Raw genomic sequence first — 19,955 nt, forward strand, 5'->3', positions numbered from 1 at the left:
GTACAGGGGCACAATTTCAAATTCACTTTCTCTCAGCTTCTGCACTTTTTTTCACATAATTAGAATTTACGAGTGGAAGTGTCTATTTCTGTGCGTGATAAATGCGAGTGTGTTAAGTTCTTGCAAGTGGCAGTGAAGCTGTTAAGACGGAAGTTATTGGTGCTCTTGCGTTTTGCATCCAGCTATATTATGCCAGGCAAGGGCGGTATGTCTGCGTCTGGCAGAACACAGGTTGGGCAGTCCAGCCGTTCACTTGCAGGTGCATTTGTAGTAAATTTGGGCTGGGGCCGCGGTGCTTTGTGCATGCGGACCGTGTCACTACAGGAATACTGGGTTATGCAGTTCGATGTTATGTTTAGTCAGTGCAACATTGTGCAGTGCGACTGGGGTCCAGCGTAAGTCTCATGTTATTATATGGCAACACTGGAAAAGCGTTGCTCACAGCGTTCATGTAACGTGGCATTGGCTTGCGCACTGCAAGGGCGAACAATTGGTCAGTGCGTTCTCAAGATTGCTGATAGAGTGAAGCAATGCAGCGTAAGCTGTATATTGCTAATAGTCTCATCTCAAGACTACACTAAATAATAGAGGTTGTAATAAAGTTTTTCAAAATACAGATTATCCCTATTCATTTAATCAATTAGTTACTTATTGAAAATCCCATTTTTTGTTTGAGATTTATATCGGCAATCTATATTTTCAGGTGTCCTCCTTATTGTGTATTGTCTGATTGGCAGAGAGCATCACAGTCATAATCGGCGGTATACTTCAGTGGGGAATTAATTCCGCGCCTCAGTTTGCTGACAACAAATTAAAAGACATTTTCTTGCTGCTTATTTGCTTTCCTTTAGGATACTCGCGATATTTGTATTAAACACAACCAGTGAAGTTCTTTCTGCCAGCGCACGCGCAGCTCACCGCTAATATTCTGCGTTTCTGTGCATGCTGGTGATCTAGATAGCAGGGGTGGGGTGTCATGAGGGTGTCACACAGCCCGCGTACGCACATGCGTGTTCGTCCACTTTTCAACAGAATAAAACGCGCATAGAGCTGATCCCTGAGTTACCTCAACTCGAAAATCAGGCAGATAGGCTACTGAGCCCAGCATCTTTTCTCAGCAATGGAGTGGAGTGGCAGATGCAGAATTTCAGGCACCGTGTTGGTTCTCGCAGGTGCTTGGTTGGTTCGCGCGTTGACGGAGTCGGCCGAATTTGGTCTCATTTTCAACTGCATGTTGGGTGAGTGTTCTGGGGGTACGTCTTATGTGGACGATACAGTTATTACTCTGATCCAAAACCACTTTTTGGAGGGGAGGGGCGCAAACTTTTTTTCGGGGGAGATAAATGTTTTGACGTTTTTCCCGGTAATGTGTCCTTTCTGAGGGATGAAGCTACGTGTAAAGATTTTTTTACACGCTTTGGAAACTGGAGGGAAATGAAATAGATAAAAAGCATGGTATCTCTTATCGTTCCCCCAAAGAAATGGCCCTTCTTTTGCGGCAGGGGATGACCCTCTGTTGGCCTCCCTGGACTCGCCCTTGGTTGTAACTAGATCTTAACTGTTTTTCTGACCATCGTCTCAGGCTTCTCAGACTAAACACTTCTTCCTCAGAGAGGGGTCTGCCTGATGGTGTACACAATATTCTCTACAAAAAGGAATGACCCTCCCAAGATATAAATAATCAGGTTTCATAGTTTCACAGCGAATTGTCATGAGGTTATGAGATTCATAACAGAAAATACACTTTTTCCTCAAGTAAAGATTACGTAATTGTTTTTTACACGTAACTTTGAAATGCAAACTGAACCTAACAAACCAAGCGAATAGTTTCATATGTAAATATGACTAAAATCCTTCCAATTTGACAATAGCATGTGTATTTGGGCGCTTTTTTGAGGGAAATGTCTCTTTTTTCAAGATGTATTTTTTTTGCATTGGGCAGATGTTAATTTATAAAACGGATTTAGCCCTTACCCGACGTATATATTGATAAACACTTTTTGCTCAGTGCTTTGATAACAAAATCATAGTGTGGAAAAATCAAGTATGGAATAATCTCAAGTAAGTGACAAGGTTCAGGGGCATCTTGGACTGAAAACCATTTACACATTGCAGTATCGTTAGTGAATACTTGAAAAATTTACAGGCCTTTATAATACACTGTAGTACACCATTATTATACCGACTACAGTCAAACTTGATATTTAAATACCTCATGGTCTCACAAAATAAAATAAGCCTCCTGAAAATGGCGAATTGATATCAAGCTTATTGATCTGATAATTTGCATGCAAAATTGGCCGCTTATTTCACTGTGAAAATGACCTCGTTACCTAAAATTTGGCTATTTCGGGCAAAGTGCGTTTCCTATTGGCCTTAAGTTTCATTAAAATGGTAATGGAATGGTAATGGAAGAGTAAAGCAATGTCTGGCATTTATCGCGCTGAAAATTTTATGTAGGTGATGTGTTGGTGAAAATGTTATGAAATATGCCAATTGTTTTATCTTTACAGAAAAAAATGAATATTAATGAATGAGAGAGAAACAATGACACATTACCAGGTCACCTCACGAAATTCCATACAGATGTTGGCATCATTTGACTTCATAACGTAATTTAAAGTCTGTGATCGTAAAGCTAAACAGAGCATGCCTTAAAATATATGTGAATATTGAAATCTTTATTACATGTATATGAGTATTTGAAATGGAAAGTTTGCAGAGTTGTCTTAAAAAACTTTCTTGCTGATTCTTCCAAGTCACCAATGTGCTTTTACAAGGATACTTCTACGCTTCTTATTATTTATATTTTTATTTTGAAAATAAATATCTTTCTTTTAAATGGAAAACCTTTAATATTTAGGGGGCAATTATACTTCACTGGCTGAAACACGATATTGTCTAATGTGCGGATTTACGTACAGAACACGTGCGCAGAACACACACCCACACAAAAGGATCAAAAGAGTAAGGTTGCATTGATTGTAATTGAATATTCTATACATGAACTTTATGGATGGATTAACATCAATCTGTTTTGCTGTATACTTAATCTTCAACGAAAAGTAGACATTAACGAGTAGTAATTACGATTAGACTTTTAATTACATTATAAAGTCCAATGTATAGTTGGCATAGAGAAACTATGTCTGTGGAAAATCCTATTTATACCTTTTTCCGTGTAAAATAAAACAATAAGCAATATTTACTGAAGTGTAAATTAACACATCTGTGTAAAACATTAAATTCCCAGCGCATTAACAAATTCTGAAAAGTCTTCTCTTCCAGTGCAATCTGTCAGTAAAACCCCAAGATAATCTAAAGGTTAACAATCTGTCAGTGCCAATTTGAAGTGCACATACCAAAACGTGGGATACATTGGTTACTTGGTAGGACTGGCGGCGAATAAGGCATGAACAGGGGTGAGACTGACCAATGATGAAAACAGCTGAAAAAATGAAAAATGCATAAAGAAGCTGAACTGTAAAAATCTCCTATACTTTTGTACACAGCCAGTGAGGAAAAATAGCTGAACTCCAAAACACAAAAAGCTGAAATCAGCTAAAAGCTGAGAAATCTCACCCTTGCGTGAATATTATGTTAAAAATGGGTCCAATACGTGTTCGAGATTTTAATTTTTTTTATTATTTCAAAACCAGATGTACATGTATTAAAATCATATAATAAGCACAATCAAACCGTGGGTTTAGCAACGGATTGGACCGCACACACGATTTTAAGAAATGGAATCTAATGAAAACATTTTTAATTACGTTGTTTATGCCGTTTTCATAATTTTCCAAAGTAAGACCAACTAAGTATCCAGTCATGTACAACTGAGTGGAATCTTTGATACTTTAGCTATGCAAAAAAATCAGTAGGTGATAACGTGGTTTTGAAACATCGAGTCAAATCTGGTCACTCAATTACGGCCGATGATTACTGAGCGTGAGACCGTGCCCCATCCGGTTCGTAAGTGACTTCGTCACAGAGGCGGACGCGCAAGGATTTGCAGGCTCCCATTGGACGATCGCTGCAATAGTGCGTTAACTTCCGGTTCCATGTAATCGGCGATCAATGCATGTAACTCTATGTGCAGTGCATGTCCAGTGGGCGTGGTTTAAACTGAAGTGACGTCACACTTAAGAAACGAATAGACCTTTTCATCAGTATTGGCAGCTCAGTCTCGGGAGACCATTCTAAAAGCACCTTTGGAGTGTTGAGTTGTGGCAGCGTCTGCTGTGACTCTGCAGACTAATGCTCGACTGGCATTCCGTGTACGATTGGGTGGCAGGGGTTACTGCAGCGTACTTTCTGCTTGCCCTCTTCTCTGCTGCGAGCTGGCATCTGCTCACGTCCGCCTCTCCGACGCCTTTGAGGACTGTCTGGCGCCAGGCACCTCGGTTTACAGCTTGTATCTCCCAACTGTGTTGGGAGATATTGCAGGCCTTCAAATCACACTTGAAGGTGTCTGTCAATTGGAGTAAGGGGCGGCCGACACGTCTGGTGCCGGATGCCAGCTCGCCCTACAGGATGTCCTTCGACAGCCTCCCGTTCGGTATACGCTGGATGTATCTTAGCCAGCGTAGGCGCCGTAGGCTATGCAGAGAGTACATACTGGGGGTTTTGGCACACTGTAGAATGTAACTATGAGAGATGTGGTACTGCCAGCTAATTCCAGGTATGCGCTTGAGGTACCGCATGTGGAAGGTTTAAAGCTGGTGCTCCTGTCTCATGTAGTTAGTCCGGGACTCACTACCATAGAGTAAGGTACTGAGAACACAAGCCTAGTAGACTCGGATCTTCGTGTGTTCTGTCAGAGCTTTGTTCTCCCACACCCTCTTGGTCAGCCTCGTCATGATGGTGTTTGCCTTTCCAAGTCGTCTATTGAGTTCAACATCCGAGTGATAGGTTATTGCTGACAGTCAAACCCAGATAGATGAAGTTGTCCACGGCTACAAGGGCAACGTTGTCGATACTAATGGAGGGGACAGCACTGAAACCTTGTACACAGATGTTTCTACAGGCTTGTAATAAGCCCAAACTACTTGGCGTTGGCGAAGCGGTCACTCAACCTCTGGAGGGGCGTCGTCAGAATGGGTCACAAGGGCTACATCGTCGGCGCAAAGCATCTCTCTGACAAGAACCGACCTCACCTTGTTCTTGAAAGACCGCAGGCGAGCTAGGTTAAAGAGCTTCCTGTCTGAATGAGAATTTAGGGAGTGGCCCCTTTCACAGCAAGGCCCATCAGGGCCCAAGGCAAGTAGGCCATGCCTCATGATCCGCGCCCACCCGGGCATTGAAATCGCCGAAGAGAAATAAAGACTCATCTTTTAAAGAACCTTTGATCAGATCATCAAGCTGCCTATAAAAACTGGTCCTTTGTTTTTTCTGATGAGGTGAGGGTGCGGGCATACACGGAGAGGATGTTAACAGGGCCCCAAGCAGCGCTGAGACGGATGGAGAGCAGGCGCTAGGTGCCTCCAGAAGGGGGCTCTACCGAAGCTAGAAGGGTGTTCTTGATGGCAAAGCCAACTCCATACTGGCGGGGTTCCTTGGGTTGCCTACCCTTCCAGAAAATATAGTTCTCCTTTTTAAGGGAGATACTAGAGGGGAGCTTGGTTTCTTGAATGCCAGCCATGCTGATGTTGAGTCTGGAAAGCTCTCTATCGATGATAGCTGTTTTCCTGGTGCCATCCACCTCTTGACAGTCGCCAGTAACACTCGTGCACATGGTGCGCACGTTCCAAATTGCAAGTCGAATAACGGAAGACTTTTTTTGTCTATTTGTCATGTCTGAGGTGTACTTTAAGCCTTGGGAACCCACTAAAGCAGGCAAACGTTGGCGGGTCGTCACCGTCTTGACCAGGGGCTGCCCGGCTTAAGGCGGGTGGTTGTCGGCCAGTGGAACACGATGGTCCCTCCCACCGTCGAACCTGACCCGTGGCGCCCCATTCCATACGCCAACTGGGAGGGACTTATGACCCGTAAACTGTCAGCTTCCATGTTGTTTCCTTACTCGAAATCAAGGCTGGAGTGGCTTCTCCAGGGTGCAAGCCTGGGCAAAAATACAGACATCCTGGGTTGCCAAAACGTCCGGGTCCCCTTCCGGCCTTGCTGTTGGGACCCAAAGGAATGCTGAACATGACGTTTGGCACCAGCTTGGCTGCAGGAGCTGCCGAAACAATGTGTCCAAGACAACGGTCCGCCTTAGGGGCCCGAAGGTTTACTCCTTTACACCTAGACGTTGAGTCCGACAGAAACCTCTTTCGCCCTAGCCGTTGGCTGTTTAGAAGCAGCTCATCCGCCCAGTGGTGCGGTGTAGGCACCACCCCGTCACGTAATTTAGCCCGCTAGCTGAAATGGTGTACCAAGCGAGACGCGAGAGATTTAGGAGATGGGTGAAAGCCAGTGATGCAAAGTAAGATGCAGCTGACAGACAACAAAGGTGCTATCTCTTTCCACTAAATGGTTCATAATTATGCAAGCATGCGCAAAAATGACCATGGCGGCAAGAAGAGTGAGCGAGCCAATGAAAATGTAAAGGGGTGTAATTTTTATCATTTTCGGTCAGGTTTTCAGGCTTTGTTCAGATTTTTCTTCTGAAAATCCCGTTATTATGAATTTATTAGTGAAAGGTCTATGGCCGCAGTTTGAAATCATGCATTTATGGTTGTGGCGGTAGCCACTCCCCTAGGGTCGTACTTGATTAAAGGCCCAGTCTTTTATTCCGAAAAAAACTAACTGTGGGGTTTCGATCTGTTAATATTGTCTGTCTCATATTCGGTGGGGTTACAGATTTTCATTTGAGTGAAACACTTTCCATGCCTGACTCTAGCTGAAAACGAGACCAACTGGCAGTAAACGCTGCAAATCAAAAGTTGGCAAGCAGTGGCGTGAATCTGTTTTTGGACGGGGGATAGCCATTCATTATGTTCATTGAATGTAATCATCAGTTTCATTGTGATTTAGGAAGCACATGGCCCGTCTGTGATTTCTCAATGAAATACTGTGAAATAGACAAGCCCTTCGATCCTAGTGCCACGCGAGAGTGGTGGGTACCAGTGGAAACAGTTCGTCAGCGCAGCTAAAGACATTATACATGTACATGTACTTCGTTTGTGTACAAGCCCGTGTTCTTGACAGCGGAAGGGGTGTTGCAGCCTGCACACGCGTAGGCGTGTTTGACTTCCATGCTATTGCACGAAGTCTGGTCCAGAGAATAAATGCGCCTACGGCAGACCGATCCTGATTACGTCAGCTCGAAAATCAGTATTGCATGTTTTCTCAGCCATGGGGTGGAGCGGCAAATGTTTAATTATGGGCACCGTGTTGGCTCTCGGGAGTGCTTGGTTGATTCGCGTGTTGTTGGTGGACTCGATCGTCTTTGGTCTCATTTTCAGCTGCATGCTGGGTGAATATTCTTGGAGACCCCTATAGCACGACGATTTAACTTTGAAGCATTGTGATCAATGGCAGATCCAAAACCGTTTGTATGAGGGGGTGGAGGGCACACGTTTTAAAAACAATTCTCACATGAAATGTTTTATTACCTTTATGAGAGTTGAGGCTACAATTTCAGGGGTTATACAGCTTTTGGAATGAAAATGGCATTATTGCCCAGAGTTTTGCTCCTTTGGGGGTGGGCCTGTGGTCCCCGTTGCCCTGCCCCTCGATATGACCTTGTTGGCAATAAGATCTGAACTGTCTTTCTCTCTGAGAAGAACAAGCACTTTGGTGATAAGGAAGATAGTAAAGACTTCTTCCTCAAAGAGGTTGTGGTCATGGTGTACACAAAAGTCTATGCAAACAAGAATGACCAGTCCACAGTTTCTCTTCAAATTTGACATAAAGGTACGAGACTCTCGTCAGAAACTATAACTTTTCCTAAAGCAAGGATTACACATATAGTTTTACATTAAAAACCACAAACCCAACCGAACAACCTGAACCAATATTTGTATATGCAAAATAAATTTACATGACTTGTAATCTCTCCGATTTGATCGAAGCACATGCATCTGTATGTATTCTCAAAACTCATGGGCACTGCATGCCCCTTACGCGGTCCGTCAATAAAGCTACAACACCAAATATCCCAGATTTACAAAGCAAAGAGTTTGGAATAATGTCCGAACAAACTCGCGTGTACTAAAGAGTGGTCCGGTATTCTGAACTGTTAGAAACACGAATACGTGACAATTTGGTTCCCTATGGCAACTTAACATTTTATTCAAGATAACCGTCGCAAATGACTTTACACAACAGCCATGCACCAGTTTTGGCAGTAGAACTAACAGTAGTTCTTTAACCCTTCTCTACTGGAGACTTTCTTTATCATGGAAAACAAACATGAACACCGACCCATTAAGCAGGCTCAAAGGTAAATTGGTTTATCTGCGCAGTTTACCTGCCTTTACCATTTTATGCTAAGGTAGTTGATCCGAAAAAATACATGAAAATGTGTGTTTGACAAATCAGAATTAACTATCGCATTTGCTGATGTTAATTAGACGGATACGCCATATCATACCTTCCTCGCAACTTACATTACTGTATGTATGTCATTAACGCTTTAAGGCATTACTTCATGAAGATATGACCATAAGCAAATTCTCCATGTTTGGAATTTTGACACACTTTCTACGTACCTAATGTTCTTCTTCGATGCTCGAAAACAATTTGGAATTCTTGTGGGGTTAAACATATTGAATGATGCACTTTAAAGAAAGTTCGAGTGTCCATACTTTCCCAATAACTGAGTTCGAGGTTGCTGTGATGTCACGCAGGGCAAAGGCACTATTCAGTCTATATTTTCTCTGCTCAAATTGTGAACTGAAAATTCACTCATTCAAAAAAAATCTCAGAAACGTTTGAAAATGTTGCGGAGTAGGCGACGCCTGATGTTTTGCAAAAGTCCCGTACGTATAGGTATTTTTGATTTTCGACTTTTAAAAAAAAAAATATATTTGTTGTCTTTCCGTTTCCATCCATACGGTTTCCTTCTTGTATGATACTTTCTCATTAGAATGTTGATGATATTTCTCACCATTCACAAGTAGAGAAATGTAAGGGCTTCTCTTCCAACTTCTGACTCTGTTACTTTGGAGGTACGTGACAAAGACGGGCAAAGATTTGGCAGAAAAATATGGATATTCATAGTGTACAAGTTAGCAAAAGGGACTTTGAGTGTTTAAATTCTAATCAGTATGGAAATGAGGGGCAAACAACCTATCTGAACTTCATGTCGATCGATTACTTTCGGGGTCTACCAGCCTGAGTCAAAAGCCATTTTACTGGCTTCTGCGGCTATAATGCGATTCAGTGCGCATGCACACCAACTAAATGAGGGGCATGGCCATACGTGGTCTATTACCGAAACGCGCGTGCGCGCTCAGGTTGGGACAGCTGCACAAATGTAAACGGCCCCTCGGACTGGCGTCTCGTCGGATTTGTCTAGAGCCAAAACAGTTACATATGGGTTACTTGTTGGCTTACTGCCATGTATTAACACAATAATGCGCCATCGAAGAACATGAAATGTTGACAACAAGTGATTAGTCTGCGAGCACAGAAAAACGAGGTTTTCTCGGAATGATATGAAAGCTTTTCTCTGAGTGTGGAGATTCGCACTACACAATGAATGAAAATTTTGGACAGCTGAAACAATGCCTTTTCAAAGGGCTTTAGATACTAATTGCAATGCAATTGAAAAAGTACCTACATTCTACCTTAGACTACTGTTTGTAACTTTTGCATCCCATTCATTCGACCTTCACTTTTGTCATCCACCAGGACTGCTAGCGAGTCTCTTTCTGTTGGCTGCCACGTGCGCTTTTCACATGAGCATCATTCCATGTTCGCAGAGTCACACCCTCTCCACGCTCCTCAAATGCTACCTACGACAGCAAGTCTACACCTTGCGCGAGGCCTTCATCTAACGGAAGTTGGGGCGAATATGGAGAAACCCGCGCCCTGCTCAGGAGAAGCTGCTGCGTCAGTTCATCGCCCGAGACGTCGAGACCGAGTACGGTAGAACACATCACCTGGGCGACATCAAGAATCTGGCTGATCTGCAGACGAAACATCCCTTGACTTCCTATTACCATTACAAGGAGTACGTACAAAGGTTAGCGGACGGTGAACAAGGCGTCTTCTTGGGGAAGAAGACTGTCAGATTTGGTGTCACCAGTGGTACTACAGGAGCCGGTAAACTGATTCCCATCATTGCTTCGCGACCTCTCTGTATTTCGCATATTTTGTATGAATTGAGCTTTGCAGCCAATGAAAGCTTCGGCAAGCCGAGTCCGCTACAGCGCATGTGCCTGTTGTACTGCAAACCCACATTGAATTGTACCAAATCGGGTCACTATGTCGCACCTCTGCTCTACTTGCCCGACGACCCGGGTATAATACACATGAGTAACACATCATCAGCGGGATTCCAGCTGTCCACCGACTTCGAGGCAAACTACGTCCACCTTCTCTTTGCCCTTCTCGACCAGCACCTCGGTCTCTCCCTCTCCCCCTTCACCACGCTGATTTTCCGGGCAATGAAACTGATCGAAGACAACTGGCAGACCATGCTTGATGACACCACAAAAGGCAGGATCAACCCAGATCTCGCGATTTCAGACAGAATTCGGTGCGACTTGAACGCTGCCCTTACGCCGAATCCGGTCATAGATGGTGAACTCCGCGCAGAATTTTCCAAGGGTTTCGTTGGAATTGTGTCCAGTATTGGCCACACATCAAGTTCATATTTTCCGTGGACTTGGCCGGTTTCCGGGAGAAGTTGGAAAAGACTTACGCAAAAGGTAATGACTTGTAATCTAAACTTATGAAAACCACTAGTTTTCGTGGTCTTTAATCCAATTAGTCTTTGAGAACATATGACCAAAAAATGGACTAAATTTGAATTTGTGACTCCCGTTACATCCTGTTGATGCATGGTGAAACAATATTGAGCTCAATTTTAAGGATCCCAAGAATTCATTAAGCTTTGTTCACGGGTAGGCCTAATACTACTAGTCGTGTATCATGATGTAGAACTTTGGCAATCACGTCCCAGTACAAGCAATTCTTTTAGGCGCCGTTTTAAAATGTAAACTTGCACAATAATAAATAAACTGCAAGTTGAATTGTCATTTCCGCATATTTACAATTAAATATTTTTTTTCGCGCAGGGACACCAATTTACTTGGGTACATATATGTGTACAGAGACGTTTGTAGCAGCAAGTCTGTGGCCCGCGATCCGCAGCCAAAATATTGCTTACTGCTCCACGAAAACATCTTTGAGTTTATTCAAGAGGGTAACTGGTGAGTAGTTGTCCTAGCTGAGTGGGAGGCCTCAAATTGTCCAAATTCTGTTGGTATGAACTAGTTGGACTCAACTGTCACTATTAAACAAGTGTTTTACAGAAAGTACAACTATTTAAGAGGTGGCAGAAATCACGACACTGTCGTTATTTTGTGATACTGCGTGCCAGCCAAAGGCTTCCTGGAACAACGGCGGCAACAAACTTTAAACGTGCATGGCCACATTTTCCTTAAATAAGAAAATGTATATACTTAAATCAACACTTTCAAATTGAAAGATGGAGTTCAATAAGGGCATTTCTTATGTGCTTGGCCGGTCTTAAACGTGCCTTCAAGGCGGCAAGGACACGAGTCGCGTCCATTCTCCTGAGCCAGTCTTAAACGACAGAGTAATACCGGTCAAGCACATAATTATTCCCAATATATCTTTAGTCAGAGAGTCAAAAGAGAAACAATAATTGATGGATTTGCAGCGATTTTGTTCTAGAATTTTACTTTCATTTTCCCGAACACCCCTGATCCTATTAAGGAATATTCCTTGTGCAAATTGTCCAACTGGCGCGAGCGCGGCGAGCCACGTGCGTACAGACTCTTGAGCAATCAAAATTAAATGTCTTGTTATCCCGGTGCCAGCGCGTGATTTACGTAGCGGGCATTATCACCTCTCAGCGGGCATTATTTGCAGGTTATTGAATAGGGAGACTGTCTGGGGTATTTATGAATGTCCTTTTTACAACTAATCTTTACCAAACAGAAGACATAAAGGAATGATTACCTCCAGCGTTCCGAATTGGAACGTTCTCCTACCCAGACATCCCCAAAAGCCAGATTATCCGACTCCTTATCCCCTTTTATAGTCCCACGGCACAACATAATTGCTCCCAAAGCTGTGATATCGTTTTTCTTGCCAACTGTAAGGTACTACCGACAGGCTTCTAAGAGTGGCATTCAGAACAGCCTCGTTTATTGAGGAAGGTTAGTAGTCACCTGGGGTGTCGATATTCAGTATGGTTGCAGCTTGCATGCTGCGCGGGGCAGATGTATTTCCAGGTTCCCTCTCAAGCCATTTCGTAGTCATTTTCCAGAATATCCATTTCTGATCTGAATTTACTGTTATATTTTGCATTGCAAACTCAATCACTACATAATTCTAACCCGTATGAAACGGTTGGCATCGATGTTTTCATTCTGGGTGTTTTCAGACTATGTTCCTTATAATTTCAGCTTCGAGGAAAATCCCAAAGCTTTTCTGATCGAAGAAGTGGCAGTGGGACAGACCTACGAACTCGTGTTCACGACTCGCGGAGGCTTGTACCGTTACCGAAATGGCGGCGTGGTCGAGGTTGTGGACATGCATGAGAAATGCCCAGTTATTCGGTTTAAGTACAGGTGAGATAGTACATGCGTTCATGGAAGTCACTACAAAAAGAGGCTTCAGGCATTAGCAAAAGACGCGTGTGCTATTATTTCCATTCACAGCCAATCAGTTCTGCTACGCCATAGCCTGAAAGCATTCATAAGGATATCGTGGTTTGTCTTTTTATTTTAACACCTTGAAGCCATTTCTTAAGGGTCTTTTTAGTTTAGAGCTGGACCAAGTGAGGCAAAAGTCTTCCTACCAACGAAAGTTCCTTTGGGGAGAACTCCACTTCGCTGGTTCACAAACGACTATGAAATGTACGCGTTGGGCCTATGGCCTCACACGACCAACTTGGCTCTTTTGAACCGGTGACGGGGTGCTTCTGCTTAGGGGAGATAATGAGACGTTCAGATGACAGAGCCTTATAGAGGCAGAGCAAAAGTGGCACAGGCAACGTAAAAAGGGGCTGGTACTAGTTTTGGTGGACACCAATACCTGCACCTATTACCCCCCCCATCATAAGCCTTACTCACAGGTGAGTGGTTACAGAACGCGAAGGAGGATACTGTAAACGAACCACATTTTAAGCCCAGGAACAATCCATTTGGTGAAAATGTACCACCACACAGGGAAGACAGGAAACCGTGTAAAAGGTTAATTGCAATGATAAATCAACAAGGTACATGCATATAACAAACACAGTATACCTCACAAGGCAAATCAGTATGCCTATCGCGGTAAACCTATAACACCAGACAAACTCAGTCTGGCGTAAGCTAATTTATTACAAAGGGATACCCGACTACTAGAAAACATCATAACCCTCACGTAACCTACGCAGAGTGTTGTGTATGCCCGGGTCGATCAGACAATGGCATAACCCTAAGAGAAAGCACAGCGCAACAAGTAAACCTATAGGCAAATCTGCTCAGTGACTACCGATCTCAACCCAGTTAATTGTCACCCCCAACCTGTGGTGTTCACAGACGGCTGAAAATCCACCATCCGTCACTGTTTAATTACATGGCTCTCAGTCAAAGCTTCACAACCTACGACAGCTTCAATACTAACCCGGACCCCATTAATCGGTTCACTACGTACTACTCCATCTACCGGTCGTTAAATTGTGTACCCATATTACGTAGTTTGTCGGGGGCGTTGACCCCGCTTTTTTGTCATAGGGCATACTTATCAATGTTTTGGTGCCTTGGCTTCTACCTGAAGTGTGCAGCGCCACGGTTTTTGTCCACAACAAAGTGCGTATTTTTATCGGGTCACGTGGGACAGCGAGAAAAGCCCTCTGGGTAACAATTTCGTCCATTTTTTTACCTAAAGGGGAGGTTTGCCCACAAGGAATGGTACAAGCCAGGGTATCTAATGCCCTCAATTAGGTGGAAAGGCACGGCAAGTCTGGCACTTGTCCATTATATGTTTGTTTGCAGGAAAGCAGAGTTGATCAATCTTCGCGGCGAGAAGGTGACGGCTAAGGTGATGCAGTCGGTGGTAGAGGAATTCGCTTCCCAAGAAAAATGCTCATGACACATCTGATGGGACATGGAACTTGCTTGCATAAGCAATCTTCCAAACCTTAAACAGGTTAAAGCCAAATGCCTCAAAGTGAGATGAATATCCCTTTGTCAAAAACAGCTTCATCGAAGCCAGGAGCTCAAAGAGATATGAAAGTGCTGCTGAAGAAAGAAATAGAGCATCTTGTAAGTAAGGGGGTGCTTGGGAAAGGAAAACAAAATGTAGTTGTAAAGATCACTGGGGATGACACAGTACTAGGTCACTGACATTATCTGAATATCACTTACACAATATTAAACGATGAAATTAATGCAACTTCTGCAAGTGCGCATCACCCCATAGCTATCCTTTGTGATGAGGAAAAATGCAGTCAGCTTAAAGAACACTTAGTGGACATAGTGCAAGACGTCGCATGTTTCACAAGTGTAGTAATTGAAGAGGTGGAGTACTTCATTCAGTACTATTTGTCAGGGGATTACAAGTTTCTTTTGACCATTTGCGGCATGGGAGCAGCTAACTCAAGGCACCCTTGTATTTATTGCTGGTTGATAGTTCACATTTACACGTTGCTACTCCAAGATCTCAACCGCGGACAATTGGCAAGAAATGTCACTCTTGCAAAAGGGATCCCATTTTCCATATGCAGCAAGGTATGAGACGGAGAGAACCCCTGCTTTTTGTTGGTCATTGTCTCGCAGGAATCTGGGGGTATTCCTTTCAGACATCTTGGGGGATGTGCTAAGTAACAATAGTCTGGAATGTGTATAGGGATTGGACATGTTGGGGGGGGGTACCCCTCGGTTTCATTTCTTGCTAGGTATACCATTTTCAGGTCCATACCAAGTGAGCATGTAGCCTATGATACTTCACATGTACCTCAGAATCACTAACAGGCTGCTGAAGAAACTTATGCAAATGATCAATGAGCTTGACATGCAAGAAATGGGAACAGTTTGCAGTGTCTAAGATCCTGATAAAATGAAAAGATGTGCCAAAATGGAAGGTACACTGGAAAGAGCAGGTGTACGTGGCTCCCCTTTTAATTTTGATAAGGATGCAAAATGGTCACTTGTCGGGATCTAAGAGGGCCCAAACAACAGAAAGTGAGAAATACTTGGATGACACCAAGAAGCTTGTTGAATGTCATGCTCATGGATCTGCAGTAGTGAATGAACGGCGCAAGTTCAGGGTACTTTATGACAATGTACGATCATTCAAGAAGGCGAATACCATGTCACCTGACAAGATCTGCTCATTTAGCAAAGTTGAGAAGTAACTTGGTGGAGTGGTATGAGAATCTAGCTTCTGTTTGCACTGCAAAGATAGCAACCCCATATATGCATCTGTTTGTAGTTCATACAGCTGACCTCATAGAGAGACGGGGCTCCATTCACCTTTCCAATGCGCAAGGTTCAGAAAAATTAAATGACTTGACAACAACTGAGTAATACAAAGGTACGAGCCACCGCATAAGATTGTGCGCAGAAGCAACAGACGTCTGTATCGAGCACATAAGGGCATTGAACCTCCACAGAAGCCTAAAAAGTGTGGAAAGCATATAGTATGCTGGCCATAATTGTACTACCTGCCCAAACTCATACCAAAGTCAAAATGAACTGTAAATGGACACTGCATTTATCTCTACATGAACTAGCAGAAAAAATGTGATTACAATGAGACCTAAGAACCAATTCTGATTAATTTATAGTTACGATAATAATTATATGGTAAGAAGTATAACAACCTATCCAATGTTGTGAGAATGTTCTATTTAAATTGCACGGAGATTTGTGGCTCCTGCACTACATTCTTACAAACATGGCTCAAGGGTGTAATGATGTTCACATTATCACAGTGTTTTGAACTTGACTTTATCCTTTAAATTTTGTGCAATGTTGGATTTGTTGTTCCTAGTATGGAAGTTTGAATTGAATAAACCTGTACACGCAACAGTGTATCTGGGCAAAGATTGCCATAAAACCAGTTTAAACCAGTCTTGTGTATATCCATTTGCAGTTGTGGTGACTGGGGGAATTACCGCTCAAAAAGTTTTTTTTTATTGTGGGGCTCAGAAGCCAATGTTTTGACTGAAGGATGGGGGGCATCAGCTAAGGCTAACGGGAGAATGGGCTGACAGAGAGCTTTCCTTACAGCCGCAGTTTTACTTGAAAGTACAAATTTCTTTTCTAGTAATGTTTTTTAATTTTTATTTAAGAAAATGCATTCTGTTAATCAGCTGGACTGAGTATAAATAGAAACATTTATTTCAAATTACAAAGCATGCAGGTTGAGATATTTACACCTGAGGTCTGCATTTTTTAAAAATCAAACTTCTATGAATGACCAAGTGAAATGTTTGTGTAAATTGTCTGTAAAGACAAAAATAAACATTTCATTCTAACTTGAAGTCTTCGCGCACTTAATGCACAACATGCACATGCCACCTTGTGAGTCCAGCATGCTTCCTTTACGCATTAACACATCAAACCCATGGCAGTATAAACCAGACGCTTCAATGTTAATTGCAGCAACATGCGCCGATTGGTATTCATATCGTGACACCATAAACCAGTTCTGCCCATTATTTACAAACACTGATTATGACTACACTCACAGTACATGTACTGTTCAATTTTTTCATGTGCGTACATGTATAGGCCTACTGTACATGTACATCCATGTCCACGTTCGTCCAAGCATTGTGCATGTGTACTTATACGTGCAGGCTTACATGTACATGTTTCTGTACACATTACACGTGATATGTACATTTACCAGTATTATTATTATTATTATTATCATTATTAAATTCAATTTAAATAGCGTTCATTTCATTAAAAAAAATGTTCAGAAGTGCTTAACAATAGTAAAAAAAAACCTATTAGAACAACTATTTACAAAGGCCAAAATAATTAAATTAAACACAATTTAACATTGATTTAAAACTTTAAACCAAACATGGTGGGACTTCCACACACGGCCAGCACCAATTCTCCCTCCAACGACCCATCGTGGGTCCAAGACTCATCCAGTACATGTACTAGCTGCGGGCCACGCATGCATGTGCTGTACAGTGCATACATGTACGCAGGACCCGTCGTCATAAAAAAAGTTGAAAAGTTATGATGGACTAGAATATTTAAACTATTGAATCCAATTTCAATGAAAAATATGGACTATAAAACCCTAAGGCTGAAATAGCTTTATCAAATCCACCCTTAAAGAGGCGAATAATATAACAAAATCCGGGACAAGCCCCTCGGTGATATGGGAACCCCCAAACCATAAAATGGTATGGTTCAGCCACAGCCTCTGCTGTGAACAGATTTAGCTAGCAGCCAATCAGCGCGCAGTACCGTAAGTATCACGAGGCGCACAGTTGTACATTTGCATGTACAACCGGTCCCCTCCTGACTAGAGCCATGTTGATGAATATTGTTTAGGTACGTTTACAGGAATATGCGAAATTTATTCAGATTGATTTGAATATTCATTAGGGTCAACACTACTGCGATGTGCAGTTACTTATGAATGATACATGGTGACAGGCAAACAGACCGCCTCCTCGCGTACGAAGTATACATGTATAGTAGAGCAAGGTCGCCGCGCGTGGCTAGCTGAACACGTTTCGTCAGTGTGGTGCCGGTTGATTTTTGAACTGGACGAGTACCTGTGTAAATTTTTTCCAAAAGTAGGAATTTTTGGTTTCTACAGTGAGAAAACATGCTGAATTTACCTGGGACACAGTTACTATGTTCAGCACCCGTCTGTTTAGGGAGTTGTGTTTTCATTCACTGCCGGGTATATGCATTAAGTATATACATACATTGTGTACAGTGGCGTGTGCAGCGCTGTGTTTTAAGCGCTATGAAGGATGTCCGTTTGCTTTTTGTAATGGTCAAACATTGCTGGCAACCCTATGATCGCAATTCATATATATTTACTGTAACTTTTTATTTCGTGTTTCAAATAAGTTACGTAATGGTTTCGTAGCAGTGTGTGTGGCGCGCGCCTCTTGACGAAAGGCTAACTAGCTTGGCACGGGAAACTGGTCCACAAAATTATAGTGGCCGTCCACAGCCCCTTGTGAGGTTGGAGTGAACCCTGAAAATTGGCTGGCGGAAATTACATAACGGTTAAACTTAGCTCCTTTTACATTGTCAATGTACTGTACATGTACATGAATGCATATGGAAAGGGCATCACGTCTTTGGGGCGGGGGTATACCGTTTCTGTTTATTTTTCTGAAGATGTCTTAAGGAAAGCTTTTATTTCCTTAAACATTTTCACACATTTCCAATAGCTTTACTTTTAAGACTAAGAGATGCCACATGGTCTGCCTGAAAAAAAAACCTGTTCGATGCAGAAAAGCGCGTGACCGGTACTGAGTAAACGGAGCTCAAACCGACAAGAATAGCACCCGCAATTTTGAATTTCAGATTTTCCTAAACATTTACATGTTTCTATTTTCAAAAGTCAATAGAGTAGGAATAAATGTCGTAGTTTCCTTGAGAATAGATGCAAATGCCTAAACGCAAAGTAAATCTATTTTGATTCCCAACCTGCAAAACCGTAGATTATTCAACTAGGCCCTAAGGCACAATTGCAATTTGCAGCGTCCATCTTGACGTAAATGTCGGATCACAGTGCACACGTGTACGTATGCCTATAACTCATGTTACGGAAGAAAAATAAGTAGGGCCTGCGTGCCATCACTACAACTGCACAAAATCTGAAAACAGCTGCAAAAAATGATAAACTATCCAGCATTTTTCTACCACTCAGTGTTTCTTGCAAACTAAAATAATATTGCCTACCTTTGCTGCTGGCAGAAGTATTCCCATACTTGTATACACGGTCGCAAGGGTCCGTCACTGCAGCCACCCTTAGAGGCAGAATTCGAAGGTAGTGTGACAGAAAGCCATCTTTTTTATCCTTTCCCTGAAGCCACGTCCATTTATTTCTCACCTTTGATTACATGGTCCTGTAGGCTGTCAGTTCCTTCTTTAACTGTAAATTCTTCCCATTATTTCGACTGCATTTCTTATGTTACATCCCGGAATTTTCACCGAAAGCATATATGTGCTAGTAACACGTGCGACGCTCTTAGTTAGGTACCGGCAAATTAAGTACGTTTTTCTCATTCATTCATACAATCAGTGCAACCAGTAACCAGACTGGTATGGGTAGCCTTGAATTCAGGCTGTTTGATAGACACAAGTTTAAGGCCACGGCTTTTTCAAGCTGGAAAATCGGAAATCTTGGCATTTGATTTTTAAAAAGTCAGGAAAGGGATAAAACCAGAAAGGTTACGTCTCTGCTCAGGAGGTACTGAAGGCAAATGAACTATGGCTTGTGAATAGGAAAAGTGGATCCAGGGAGGGGCCGATGGAGGCCATGGTTCTCAAAGGGAACTTCGATTGTTTTAGTTAAAAAAAGATTTCTCATTTCTTTCCTTCCGCAGCTATGTTAAATTAAATGCCCACCACATTGGGGTGTGACTGTGCCTCCCCCCGCCAATTTGGTCCTCCGAAAAACGGATTGTGGATCGGCTTCAGTACAGGAACAGAATACGCACCAAAACGTCTCTTAGATGGCAAAACAAAATCTTGAAAATGGGGCACAAAGTGTGAATGTCCAGTCGCCAACACTGAAATTGCGCCCGTAAATAATCACAAGCGTCATAGAACGAAAAGGCTCGTATATTGTATCCGCACTTGATTTTTTTTCGGGAGGCAAACCAGATA

General features: G+C 42.7%; 2 pseudogenes across 1 annotated transcript; both read left to right on the forward strand.

Moving 5' to 3' along the window:
- Positions 1-9,377: 9,377 nt before the first annotated feature.
- LOC147796991 (uncharacterized) lies at positions 9,378-14,875 on the forward strand (annotated as a pseudogene). Its single transcript, XR_015427556.1, has 4 exons — positions 9,378-10,817; positions 11,187-11,321; positions 12,546-12,710; positions 14,124-14,875. The product of XR_015427556.1 is annotated as an uncharacterized LOC147796991 (transcript).
- Positions 14,815-15,830, forward strand: LOC147796992 (uncharacterized; annotated as a pseudogene).
- The last annotated feature ends 4,125 nt before the right edge of the window (positions 15,831-19,955 follow it).

Source organism: Acanthaster planci, linkage group LG13 (genome assembly GCF_054643075.1).
Source record: "Acanthaster planci isolate LZ-2023a linkage group LG13, COTS_SCS, whole genome shotgun sequence".
Taxonomy (NCBI): domain Eukaryota; kingdom Metazoa; phylum Echinodermata; class Asteroidea; order Valvatida; family Acanthasteridae; genus Acanthaster; species Acanthaster planci.